General features: G+C 39.0%; 1 long non-coding RNA gene across 1 annotated transcript in view; it reads right to left on the reverse strand.

Annotated features, from left to right (window-relative positions):
* Positions 1-3,403: 3,403 nt before the first annotated feature.
* The window catches only part of LOC141145834 (uncharacterized), a 125,497-nt gene continuing 116,234 nt past the window's right edge, over positions 3,404-12,666 (reverse strand). The window contains exon 4 of the long non-coding RNA XR_012244667.1: positions 3,404-3,811. This is a non-coding gene — a long non-coding RNA (uncharacterized lncRNA). The remainder of the gene's footprint in view (positions 3,812-12,666) is intronic.

The following is a 12,666-nucleotide window of genomic DNA, read 5'->3' on the forward strand; positions in this document are numbered from 1 at the left end:
CTGTGAAGCTCATAATTAATTGTATGTTAAGTGATATTGCCTCAGGTATAATTACCCTAGTGATCGACAGCTCTGTTTTCGCATCGTGTGGTCCGCCATCATTGGTGGTATCTGCTTTTTACACCTGAAAGGTTTTTTTCATGTTAGTTGGGCTTTTTATTGTCATATAAGTGATTCCTGTGCTTTCTGTACAGGGTATGGTCAAATAGTTGTTGTTGCTGAGACTGAAACATAATAGGGATAAAATGTCCAACCGGCTGCAGTGCTGATCAGTGTATTCTGACAGCAGGGAAGTCCCGCTGTCAGAATACAGTGGCACAGTGGGGAGGATCCCACATCCACATTGAATGTGTGGATGGGGAAGGGGGGATCAGGTCAGTTTTTTTCCTCATACAAGAACAGAACACATGATTTTCATTTAATGTATACTGTTTTTGTATGGTGTTCATACGAGAAAAATCAGATATGAAAGACTGCGCATGATCAGAAACAATAAACAACAACAAAAAAAAAAGCCTTTGTCATATGAGCATTTTCATACAGTACATTATTTCCATCCTCGGTTCCGACTTGCTGTGAAACATTAAGGAAAACCGGATGATTGTTTGCCTGATTTTCTCATAGTGTGTACCCAACTTTACTGGTTTGTAAATGTACACCATGGGGAGCACTTATACTGCCTTTACAGTCATTACTAAATTCCATACAAATTACTAGAATTACCACAAATGATACTTGATTCTGTATTATGTAAAGGAGGAACCAGGGGATGAAACCGAGGAATGGTGCTTGGAGGTGGGTAGGGGGTGGAGACCAGTGGTGATTCAGAAAGAGGGAGCACCTGCACCTATTCACTGAGAAAAAAAGTCCTACCTGTAATACCTTAGCAAATAAGGAAATACATACTAATGTATGGCTGCCTTTTTTATCCAACGATAAAAGGCAGGTTCTAAAATGCTTTTTTACACTATGAATTAATGTATGAAAAACTGTCATTAACCACTTCAGCCCCGGAAGAATTTACCCCCTTCCTGACTGGGCCATTTTATGTGATATGGCACTCCGCAGTTGTGCGACATTGTACCCAAACAAAATTGATGTCCTTTTTTTTCCTACAAATAGAGCTTTCTTTTGTTGGTATTTGATCACCTCTGCGGTTTTTATTTTTTGCGCTATAAACAAAAAAAGAGCAACAATTTTGGAAAAAAACACAATGGGGGTTATTCACTAAAGGCAAATCCACTTTGCACTACAAGTGCACTGCAAGTGCACTTGAAAGTGCACTTGCAGTGCACTTGGAAGTAAAGTCGCTGTAGATCCGAGGGGGACATGCAAGGAAAATTAAAAAATAGCATTATAGCTTGCACATGATTGGATGATAAAATCAGCAAAGCTTCACCTCATTTCAGAGCTTCCCCTCAGATCTACAGCGATCTACAGCGACTGCACTTACAAGTGCACTTCCAAGTGCACTTTCAGTGCACTTGTAGTGGAAAGTGGATTTGCCTTTAGTAAATCAAACCCTATGTTTTTTACTTTTTGCTATTATAAATATCCCAAATTTTAAAAAACAAAAACACATTTTTTCCTAAGTTTAGGCTGATATGTATTCTTCTACATATTTTTGTTAAAAAAACCCCCGCAATAAGCGTATATTGATTGGTTTGCGCAAAAGTTATAGCGCCTACAAAATAGGTTATTGATTTATGCCATTTTTATTATTATTTTTTTTACTACTAATGGTGGCGATCTGCAATTTTTATCGGTACTGCGACATTGCGGCAGACAGATCAGACACTTTTGACACTTTTTTGAAAACATTGACATTTATACAGCGATCAGAGCTATAGATAGCCACTGATTACTGTATAAATACCACTGTCAGGGAAGGTGTTAACACTAGGGGGCGATCAAGGGGTTCCCTCAGTGTGTTCTAACTGTAGGGGGGGTGACACTGACAGGGGGAAGAGACTGATCGTGTGTTCCTATATACTGGGAACACACGATCGGTCTCCTCTCCCCCTCACAGGACCTGGATCTGTGTGTTTACAGACACACAGATCCATGTTCCTGCTCTGTCCTGAGCGATTGTGGACATCGCGGCCGCCGGGCACAAGCATCAGGTCCTCAGTGACGCGGCACCCCCTATCACGGCGGGAAGCGGAGGAAGTCATATGACGCCCACCCGGGATGGGAGATCCCATCTGCGGACGTCATTTAAACATACGTGGGATATGAAGTGGTTAAAAAGCCATAACTCAAATGCTTAAACTAGCCTGTATGTTATAGTTAATGATGTATGAAAAGCAATGAAAGTCCATGAACAAGAGAGTAAACCAGACAATTATATTGTTAAAATTGTAGTCATTGCATCTCTCAACAAATGAAGACATTTATGCAGTGATATATTATTATTTTTATTATACAGGATTTATATAGCGCCAACAGTTAGCGCAGCGCTTTACAACATATATAAGGGAAACTATGGTCTTTTAAAGCGACTCTGTTGCTAAACTATAAACAATAAAAAAGCATGTAAATATATATCTCTCCTTCCTCCCATGCCACTCTATTGAGGAGAAACCTTCTGCTGGTCCCCCCGCTCTTCTCAGTGGTTACTCCCTACCTCACTACAATATCCAGTAATCACATACAGTACTGTAGCAGTTGTCGGGAAGAACCACTAAGTGGAAGGGGACCGGGAGACTTAAGCCTCATACACACGATCGGATTTTCCGAAGGGAATTGTGTGTTGACAGACTGTTGGCCTAAAATCTGACTGTTTGTACGCTCCATCGGACACTTGTTGTCGGATTTTCCACAGACAAATGTTGGATGGCAGGATTATAAATTTTACGCAGACAACGATCTGTTGTCGGATTTTCCTATCGTGTGTATACAAGTCCGTTATACAAAAGTCCACAGTACAAACACGCATGTTCGGAAGCAAGGACAAGCCAAAAGCGGTCGGTCGTGTAAACTATCGTTCGTAATGGAGAATTAACATTCGTGTCGCGGCAAATTATGAAATCTTGAAATGCAGTGCACATTCTCTTCTTTAATGGGATAATAATGAAGCTGCTTTGCTGGTGATACTGATGGAGTTCTGCCAAACGTATTTTAAAAGGCTTTTATTTTCTAGTGATATCAAGAGTAATATTATTATGCTTGTTTTTTTTTTTTTTGGGCAAGTTAACACAACACCATTATCCTGTAGTTTTTAAGATCAAAGATACAACTATGTTGGTGTCCCTTGTTAATTTTACATTGTATTTTTTAAAATGTAACTGCCTACTCCCAAACTGTCATTTGAAGTAAAACACATAGCCAAGTATTATTCTCCACAATTTTTTTTATTGTGCATTAAAAAAAGAAAACAAACTAAATTAGACATGCTATCTGCCAATAGAACTTAACCAAAAAATGCATTCTATGCATCCAAAAATATAGAAAATATAACAAATCAAATCATTATTCAACCAAAAAAAATAAAAGCCTCATGCATGTGTCCTGCTTATTAATATAGGGGGTCAACAATGCCAAGAGTTGGTGAAAGCAGGGGTTCGTCATCCGGAGATAATTCCGAAGATCATCCGGATTATTCTCCTGGAGCTCCAGCAGCAAAGGCATATGACATAATTGGTCACGATTAATAAAGCAACCAATTTTTGGTCCAAGAACTCCTCATCCTCCTCCTGTTCTTGATCTGGACTTGGGTCAAAGCGATAACTCCAAGGCCAATAATAAATAACATGTTATCTCCTCCGATTCCGCAACATGGCTGGTTGATGAACGGCTGTTCAGATACAAACTAAAAAGCGCAAAATGAAAAGCACGAAATGAAAAGCATGAATCAACACTCACCAAACTGCTACTAACACGAAATTAACAGAAGGAGCCCAAAGGGTGGCGACTGACAATTGAACTTCCTCTTTATCGGCTCGTAGTATGTCTAGTATGTTACTACGTTCGTGTTTGTTGGCCGACAATTTTGTACCGTTTGTATGCAAGACAAGTTCATGGCACACTCCCTTCGGACAAAAGTCTGATGCTTTGTGTGCGGAAAATCCGATCGTGTGCATGAGGCTTTACACTCCCGGAAGTGTCAGACAAACCTCAGGCGGCGATTTCACCTTAACAGTGTAGCATATGGCTACACAGGCTACGGGAGAGGTATGTAGTTACTTTTCGACCTTACATTACCATAATTTATTGGTACTTTCAGTTTATAAATATAGTTGGTTTAAAATGTGTTTTTTTTTTTCTAAACAAACATGTCAGAGTCTTAAAGCAAACTTGTGACCAGAAAATATTTAGAAAAATAACACTGCTGTTGAGAAGCAGGCATCCTTGGATGTCTTCACATCATCCCTCTTTCTTCTAGGGATCCCTAGGAGATCTTGGAATGCTCTGTGATTGCTGTGGTCATGGGCTGTGGCTTCGCTCCCTTCTGAGTCTCCCTATTGGTCAGTGATAAAGCCCTTCACAGTAATAGGCTGATAGTGACGTGCTGGAACTGGCATGGTAACCATTTGCATAATTCCTGTGTGTCAAGGGTTACCTGCTTTAGTGGAGGTAAAGCCTTGGAATGAAAGTGCCTGCTAATCAATGTAAGTGATATTTGACTATATATTTTCTGCACATACTATGAAATTTAAGTAAGCAATCTCCTCAGTGAGTGTTGCTATTTTAAAAACTGTAATTATAATTTTGTTTTCCTTGCATGTGATTGGGTATTCTTTGCAAAGTGAAGCTTTACCTCATTTAGTAAGTTCTGGAGCAAGTGCACTTACAGTGCACAGTATATTTGTCTTTATTAAGTCTATCCCAAAGTGAGCAGCACATGGATTCAGAAAATATCTGGGATCTGGCATACAAAAAGGTGTATTTCAGTTAATGGTGGAATCTGATTGGCTATGTCACACGTGGCTTACTCTGTGGGCTTCAGTAGTGAGCTTTCCCTTGCATAGTTCCTGATTCTGCTCATGCCCAATTTGGAATAATTTCATACATGATATACAAATAGGAAATTTGGAGCCCCTCTGTTCACAAAAAGTATGTACAGTAAACTTGGTAACTTGGTTTGAGAGAGTTTTGCAAGATTTTTTTCATAAATTTTGACTTGATATACAAGTAGTGTCATGTCACAACTGAGTATAAAAGAGAAGAGAGGCACCTCTAAGTGTAGCAATATGGTTACATTTAATGAAGGTACAACATTTAGCAACTCATCATCCTCCACACCGCCATCAATGTCATCCCTTCTATACTGCACTCCACGCGCGCTTCAGGCCTCGCTTTCAGATCGCTCTACTGCAGGATAGTCTAGCCGGTCACGATTGCAGATTGACAGCAGTAAGAGTCGGCGGTGCAGAGGATGGTCTATGTCAGGGGTAGGCAACCTCGGCCCTCCAGCTGTGGTGAAACTACAAATCCCATCATGCCTCTGCCTCTAGGAGTCATGCCTGTGATTGTCAGGGTCTTGCAATGTCTCATGGGACTTGGAGTTTCACCACACCAAGGTTGCCTACTCCTGGTCTATGTGGACAGCTTTATCCCGGATGAGTGCATACTTAGTTGTGTCACTTTTAATCATCAACCATGTGAATTGCTAAATGTTGTACCTTTATTAAATGTAACCATATTGCTACACTTAAAGGTGCCTCTCTTCTCTTTTATACTCTGTAGCTCCTGTTGAATTTTACTTCTTTTGGAGGCTGCCATTTGTAAATAGAAAGTTTATGGTTACGTAACCTATCACATTGCTATGATCTTTTTATATGGACTATAAATTGAAATACCTGTGAATAAATGGTTGTGGAATGAACCATCTGAGTTTCCATTATTTTTTATGGGGAAATTTGCTTTGATATACAAGTGCTTTGGATTACAAGCATGTTTCCGGAACAAATTATGCTCACAATCCAAGATTTTACTGTATTCCTGAGACACGAAGCTCAGAAATCATACCAGCAGACTCCTAGAGGGCACTAAAAAAAACTGATAGTTAAAGTGGTTGTAAACCTCAGTCATGGAATCTGAGCAAAGCACATATATCTGTAGTGTTTACTTATCTCTTTCCAAAGCTCTAAATGTCCTCTCTTTCTCGTGTTTCGTTCCTCTGTTATCAGCATGAGTCACTTCTGAGAAGTTTTCCAAACACATGAGATAAATTTGTGTCGAGGGGCGAGTGCAGCACGGAGCTAGTCTATTCATAGCACAGTTCTTCTGATATGTGGAGGGGTGTGTGCCTTTCCTCCAATCAGCTCTCACACACTAACTGCAGCCTCTGCACCCCCCTCCCCTGTGCTGCTGACAGATGAAGAAAGATTTTAACACGATACGGCCCCTTTGAAGGGGTGTAGAGAGAAGGCTGCAGATAAACAAGTAAAATGTATGCAGGAGGATTTGTTTAATCTCTGTGTATCATTTGAAACTGTTCACTTCACTGGGTATGTGTGAGGGTTTGCAACCACTTTAACTGATAGTTAAAGCTTCAGATTCTACCAGGGCGATTCGCTTTGGGTGAAACAAATTTTTTTAAGTCAGTATAAACAGTATATACTGTATATAAATACAGTGTGTGTGTTTTATATATATATATATATATATATATATATATATATATATATATATATATATATAAAACTGGGAAGGCTCCCAATGAAGCTTAGAAAGCAATAGTGACATGGACAAATAAAGTATTTTTACCACCCAGTGACTTATTTTTTTATTATTATTTTTTTCTAAATTTAAATGTATAGATATAGACTACTTGCATTTAGCCCCTCCCCACCCATCATGTGGCAGAATATTGTAAATCTTTCCATAGCTGCATTATAAGAAAATAAACCCTCCTTCAGATCCACAAAGTCAGTTAAGCCATCAATGGTCACTTAGTAGTTTTGCAACATGAGCAACCTGAGCTTCCTAGTGGCTTCTGCTCTACTTAGCAAAACTTTTCTTTCACTCAACATCAATGGCGTCACTGGGGGGGGCAGAGGGGGCCCTGACCCACCCAACATTATGCTGTGCCCCACTATGTGTTTAAACCCCCCCCCCCCCACCATTAAAAAAAAAATGTTTTTTTTTTTTTTTTTTACAAAAAGGCAATGTCTTTTTGTTTGCATTCATAGCGGATGCGCCACACCTTACTTGGGCTGCCACTGGAGTAACACAGTCTCTATTGAGAGGGAGAGCGTCCCCAGTCAGCTGCTGCGGGTGATTCCTCCCCCCTCCCTCTGCTCGCTGACACTGCATAATGCAAGCGCTCACACAACCACGGCCGCCCGATCTGCTCTTTCCCCTGCATCCTCACTGGCAGGGAGAAGAACGAGTTGCAGGAAGGACTCTACCAGGACTCTCAGTTACTGAAAAAACAGACTGATTTCTCCCGTCCTTAGGACAGGAGAACCAGCCTGTAAATTCCAAGAGATGCCAGACCAGCGCTGTCAAAAGCAGGGGCAGGACAGCAAGAGGAGGCTGGGGAACCCCACAGTGGCAGAATACCAGGGCCTGGTGGCAAGACAACCTTTGCAACCCTGATAGTTCTCCCACTGCTTTGGACCCTTATATTTTCTTGGTATGCTGGTGACATATATCGCTTGTTTTCAACCACCCTGGGGGGCCCCAATACAGTAGGAAGGGAGCTCACTGCAGAACATGTGAAAGGGCCCGTTGTGGGGTCGTAGTAAAGGGCCCCAGGAGATATATAATTGCATTTTATAGTTGCCCCCCTACTTTTGTCCCTGTCTCCCCATGTCCCCCCCCCTAAATATGAAAGCTGGAGATGCCACTGCTCAACATGGCATAGACAATGTGAAAAGGGACCACAATTCAGCACTGGGCACCGGGCACTGTTAGTGCTAACACAGATTTAAAAGCTGTTATTATAAACTTATACTTAGGGTATGTGGAAACTGCCATAGTTGACCTTCCAATACATAGGGGTTTCCTTGGTATCATGGAAAACTGCTGTTTTCTGTGCTTTTTTTATCACCAACTTGAAAAAAGCATACAGATTGGAAATCTACACTTCACTCTGGTTTTCCAGACCTGTATTGGTTGACCTATATGACTCTAAAATACTTTGAATTTTAAAAAGAATCAGATTGAGTCTGCAGGCAAAACCCCTAAAAATGATTCAGCTGGGAAAAAAAAGCATATTTATAGATCGCAAAGTGTAGAGAATTTGAAAGCAGTCACAAGCAGGGTTTTCATGGGCTCTGGTATCCTGGTCTACATGATACTTTATAAAAAAAGATACATACAGTAAAAGCTTGAATTGCTAGCGTAATTCGTTCCAGAAACATGCTTGTAATCCAAAGCACTTGTATCTCAAAACAAATTTCCCCATAAGAAATAATGGAAACGCAAATGATTAGTTCCACAACCATTTATTCATAGGTCCTTCAGTTTATAGTCCATATAAAAAGATTATAGCAATGTGACCAGGTTGTGCAACCATAAAATGTCCATCCACAAATGGAAGCCTCCACAAGGTGATTAGAAGCAAAATCCAGCAGGAGGTACAGAGAATTAATAAGAAGAGTGGCGCCTATAAGCTTAGCAATATTTTGCTAAATGTTGTACCTTCATTAAATGTATCTGTATTGCTACACTTAGAGGCGCCTCTCTTCTATTTTATACTTAGTTGTGACATGACGCTACTTGTATATGAAGACATCGCTTGTATATCAAATCAAAATTTATTTAAAAAAATTTGCTTGTCTTGCAAAACGCTCTCAAACCAAATTACTCTCAAACCAAGATTTTACTGTACTTTAAAACACTAATTAAGGCAAATTATACCATTATCATACAGACTGTAGACTAAGAGCTGAAAACCATTTCAGTAAGGGAGAATGTTTGCCTGCACATCCAGAAAAGGTACATTTCATTTGTAAGCTTTTTGATCCATTGGTTCCAATTTAGCGAGAATGCGGCCTTTGAGAATTCAGTTGAATAAAATGTTATAGCCTATTGTGAATGGCATATAAATACTTGATCACTTCTGGGTCTGTGAAAATTTGATCACATTTTTTAGATGATTTAAGATTATAACTGCCCCTTGCCAATACTAAACTTAACCTTGCATGCTATGAAGGAAAATATATAACCAACATTTATTCAGTTCTGTTTCATGAAACACTATCCTTTAAAGGTTGCTAATATACAATGACCTTTATTTAAAAACATGGTATAAAGAGAAATGGGCTCAGGAATTGCTGGCAACCAATCAAAATTGAGCTCTACAATGCAGTCAGTCCAGCTAAATGGAATGCCAGATTGGTTATGAAGGTTAATGCATTTTACCCTTTGCTACATGCATGACTAAATAAAGACATAAAATATTCTAATATAACCCACTACCAAAATATACAGTTTACAGCACTGACAAGTATACATTATATCTAACAGATACACTAGTGTGGAGATCCTGATAACATGCATGGAGGGTTTAAAAAAAATCATTCAAATCAATCAATATCCCCTTGGCCAATGTGCTGAATTAAAGGAAGGCCCCTGATACAAAACATGTTTATGCAAAAGATTGACTCTTTGAAAGTCACATCATAACTTCATTATGCAACATTTCGATCTGGGATTAACCCTTCTGAAAGTGTTACTAAACCCAGTAATATGAAAATAGTCCCCCCCCCCCCCCCACAGTGCCCACAGCTTATAAATCTTCTTTTTACCTTAAAATACTGCTACTATATACTTTTTTGGCTGTTCTGTATACCACAGTCACGCGATAAACTGCAGGGTTTGCCCGAGTGCTGAGTGTTCAGGTAGGAGGAGATTTCCACTACATTCCTCATGCTTTTATGGGAGGTGGATCATCCATCAATCAAGATGTGACATCCCACTCACTGTTCTTTTTTAGTTACTGGGCACGGAGGAGGAGGGAGGGACTGGGCTGTCATTTAGGATCTGTCTACACACCCAAATGTGTGATGTCAATATCATGTGACATGGCTAGCTCTGAGAACAAGGAAATGATCTCTCCAGCAATAGAGACCAAACTGAGCATGCGCAGTAGTACTACCCTCACTGTGTCTTATCTGGACTTGGCAAGAGAGATCCTGCAGGAGGGGGAGGATCTGTCCATACAGAGTGAAAGAGCCTTTTTACACAATGCAGAAGATTAACCCCTTAAGTTCCACAATGAGTATAAAAAGCATGCTTTACTGCATATACAGATTTTACTGTTGTGGGTTTAGTAAAACTTTATGCTGTAAGGCTTCATTCATGCAGCTGTAAAAAAAACGCAGACACTGGTGTTTTTTAATTATGGATCTGAACACAGCTGTATTGTTTTCAATTAGCCATTCAAACAAGTGCATAAACATGCACTGCATACAGATCCGTAACACAGAATCCAAATGTCTGCATCTAAGAACATGCGCTCTACAGACTTGTGCATATAAACGCATGTATACGCATTTGTAAAGTGTGTAAATTAAGTCGAAACGAAAAGGAAAAATACATTATGTTCGCATATGGGTCTTTTTGCATTTAAACGCATCTATATACAAGTATTTTACTGACATGCAAATTGGATGTGGAGAAACTTGCATCCAATTCATATATATATATATATATATATAAAAGTATTTTACTGATTATTATGCAGAAAACACAGTCTCCTGACATGCAAAAAAAATGTGCTCTTTCAGACTTGTGCATATAAACGCATGTATACACATTTGTAAAGTGTGTAAATTAAGTCTAAGCAAAAAGGAAAAATACATTATCATTATGTTCGCATATGTGTCTTTTTTTGCATTTAAACGCATCTATATACAAGTATTTTACTGACATGCAAATTGGATGTGGAGAAACTTGCATTCAATTCATATATATATATATAAAAGTATTTTACTGATTATTATGCAGAAAACACAGTCTCCTGACATGCAAAAAAAATGTGCTCTTTCAGACTTGTGCATATAAACGCATGTATACACATTTGTAAAGTGTGTAAATTAAGTCTAAGCAAAAAGGAAAAATACATTATCATTATGTTCGCATATGTGTCTTTTTTTGCATTTAAACGCATCTATATACAAGTATTTTACTGACATGCAAATTGGATGTGGAGAAACTTGCATCCAATTCATAATAGTGTGAACCCAGCCTAATAGTTGTCATACATAGTCTGAACCTCAAGAAAATTCCATCAATACAGTTAATAAACTCCCAGCTCCATTTATGCATTGAAACACTGCCAGCTCTGCTTCTGTATTAGTTGGGCTTTTGATCACAACCGGGAAGACGAAGAAGCACAATCAGATACATAACTTTTTTGGGTATCAGGTACTGAAGAACAGCATATCCTCTGCTCTCCTACTGCAAAGAATGCAGCAAAAACTATTCATTGGTAAAAATTGAATGACATTGACAGCACTGAAAAAGATCTAGTTGGATTCAATGTCACAAAGCTGCATAGACAGAGAGTTCTGGAAAATGGGCAAATTCATTTTCACAACACTACAGATGAGATTTGAAAATGAGAAAGCTGCGGGTCACTTGAAAATATCACACGGCAGGAAAACTGCATATTTGCTAATAAATGTAGATGTTTCTTTAGCTGCATCTCTGGACATATCACTTCAGATGCATTTATGACATAAGGTCACAGAGCAATTGATTGCTGCAACAACCATCTGTACACTAATTATGTTGAGTACAGCTAAAAGTAACAGTTCCGTTTTTAACATCCCTTTCCCAGTCTGTTATTAGCTATTTCTGTGACTAGTAGGCTATTAAACCTAAAGTTAAATTAGCCATTTAAAAACTCAAGCGGTGCCATTAAAGGACTGGAATAAGATAAGGGATAAGGGGGTTGTGCATTCTTATTAGTTACAGAACTTTGTTATGAGAATAGTAACCTAAGACATAATCAATCACAAGCCACCAATGAGCAATTTTAGCTCTAAGTCTTTAAGCGGAACTTTCCTCTCTCAATCAACATGAACTATTTTTAGCCACTTCAGCCCCAGAAGAATTTACCCCCTTCCTGACCAGGCCATTTTTTGTGATACGGCACTGCGTTGTTTAACTGACAACTGTGCGCTCATGCGACGTTGAACCCAAACAAAATTGACGCCCTTTTTTTCCCACAAATAGAACTTTCTTTTGGTGGTATTTGATCACCTCTGCGGTTTTTATTTTTTGCTCTATAAACAAAAAAAGAGCGACAATTTTGAAAAAAAAAAAAATCACAATATTTTGTACTTTTTTCTATAATAAAAAACAGTTTTTTTCCTCAAATTAGGTCGATATGTTTTCTACAAATTTTTGATTAAAAAAATCGCAATAAGCAGATATTGATTGGTTTGCGCAAAAGTTATAGCGTCTACAAAATAGGGGATAGATTTATGGCATTTTTATTATTAGTTTTTTTTTTTTACTAGTAATGGCGGTGATCAGCAGTTTTTATTGTGACTGCAACATTGCGGTGGACAGATCGGGCACTTTTGACACTTTTTTGGGACAGTGACATATATACAGCGATCAGAGCTAAAAATAGCCATTGATTACTGTATAAATGTCATTGTCAGGGAATGGGTTAACACTAGGGGCGATCAAGGGGTTAACTGTGTTCCCTAAGTGTGTTCTAACTGTGGGGAGGGGGGATGGGACTGACTAGGGGAGGAG

The sequence above is a fragment of the Aquarana catesbeiana genome, linkage group LG05, assembly GCF_042186555.1.
Source record: "Aquarana catesbeiana isolate 2022-GZ linkage group LG05, ASM4218655v1, whole genome shotgun sequence".
Classification (NCBI taxonomy): domain Eukaryota; kingdom Metazoa; phylum Chordata; class Amphibia; order Anura; family Ranidae; genus Aquarana; species Aquarana catesbeiana.